The sequence below is a fragment of the Calidris pugnax genome, unplaced genomic scaffold, assembly GCF_001431845.1.
Source record: "Calidris pugnax isolate Ruff unplaced genomic scaffold, ASM143184v1 scaffold72, whole genome shotgun sequence".
Lineage (NCBI taxonomy): Eukaryota > Metazoa > Chordata > Aves > Charadriiformes > Scolopacidae > Calidris > Calidris pugnax.
In genome coordinates, this window is record NW_015090808.1 from 1,361,200 (window position 1) to 1,363,032 (window position 1,833).

The following is a 1,833-nucleotide window of genomic DNA, read 5'->3' on the forward strand; positions in this document are numbered from 1 at the left end:
CGCGGGGGGCGGACGCCCCCCGCGAGTGCCCGGAGGCGCGGTATTGCCCCAGGCTGGACTCAGAGCTAAGACTTAACAAATATAAGATGCTACAGATGGATTTCCCTCTTTTTCCCCCACAAATATAGCTGTTGGTAAGTTTTCCTCCCGATTTTTCCCTAACACGGCTTTACAGCAAAGCTCCAGTGAGAAGAACTGCGGTCCCTTCCCGGCGTATGGGACACGGAGATGGGTGAGAGGAGAAGGGGACAAGGGGATGGAGGGACCTTCTCCAGCCTCCCACTGCCCTTTACTTCCCAACTACACCACAGAACGAGCCTTCCTCACATCCTAAGGGAGCCCATCCCAGCAGGAAGCACGGCTCCTGGAAAACTGCCCTGCTTCTGTTAAAGGTTTGGCCTCGGGTGAAATAACAGACTGGGAGAACCAGCCCTTTGTGCCACAGGTAATGGTTGCTGGGTGCTCTTATCTCCTTTTCCACCCTTACTGTGCAAGTTTGCCCTTTCTTGGTTGGGTTTTCCTCTTCCTGAAACAAGTTTTGTTACCACTTCGTCTTTGCGGTGTTAGGTTCTGCTGATTAAGGTCAGGTTGTCAGTTACTAGATAGCAGCAACCTCCCCCCCCTCCAAATTCTTTGCAACCTTTGCAGTGTCTGCAGAGTGAGACCTGGAATAAAGCAGGTGTGACAATGAAATGTCTGTGCCTTTACGCAAAGAAGCGGTTTCTGCATCATTTCAGACAAAGGAGGGAAGAGCTGTGCTGCTGCCGGCCCCTCCCCTGTGACTAAGCAGGGCATTTAGACATCCAAAGCTGTCAAACCCTAATAAAGTCTCTCTGCGTGTGCTAGGAGCCTTTCAGAGCTAAATGCATATTAAATCAGCCCACTTGTCATGTTTCTTCTAATGAAGAATTAGCATTAGTGTCAAAGCTCGTTAATGTGATATAAAATGACTCTGTGTGTATATATGTGAGGAGCTCAGTTTCGGTGTGTTGCTGTACCCAGAGAGGTAGGAGGGAGCAGTGATTTGCCATGATCCTCACTCTGCTGTTCCACACAGTCCTTGCAGTGCTGTGATTGGCCTACACACCTGGGAGAACTCTGGAGGGGAAGGCAGAGAATGTTTAAAATAATGAAATCTTGGCATCGTAATTATTATTTCTAAGTATGTATTTGTAACTGATCGCTTTTGTTGCGGTAATGACTCTGGATGGTATTTTTGACCTCAGGCAGTAACTTACACGTATCGGCTTCCTCCCCAGCACGTATCAGCGTGTTCCTGCAGGGAGTGTGTTGGCTCTTGCTGAGGGTGAACACAGGTGATGCTCACACGGTGACATCCAGCACCACTGCCAGCCACAGACACAGAAACTTGCAGCTTTAGCTTTCCAGCACCTTCGGATCTGGCTCCAAATTAACCCTGACTTCTCTGGTCTTTAGATCCACACCTGTACCCAGCAGTAACAGCGGCACGCGATGGTCCGGACAAACAGCCAGAAGGACAGACCTTTGGGAAAGAGCTAATGGCTTGGTGCCCAGTGCTCCAACCGACCGGTGGCACCGGCATCTCCACAGCCCTGCTGGGGACCGGGGTGCTGCAGGGCCCCCTTTCTGCTCACCCTCATGTCCTTCCCCCCGGGGTCCCAGTCAGACACGAGCTTTGGCAGGGCCCAAGCACAACTGTGATATTGGCAGGATTGGGTGCTCAGAGAGCAAAGGGCAGCTGGGGCTCCCCTGGGGCTGCCTGGACCTGTGGCTGCTCACTACTACTTTAAAGCATCCAGCAGTGACACCCTGTGCCAGCTGCCCAGAACTCAGGTACAGCCAGAAGCAGAT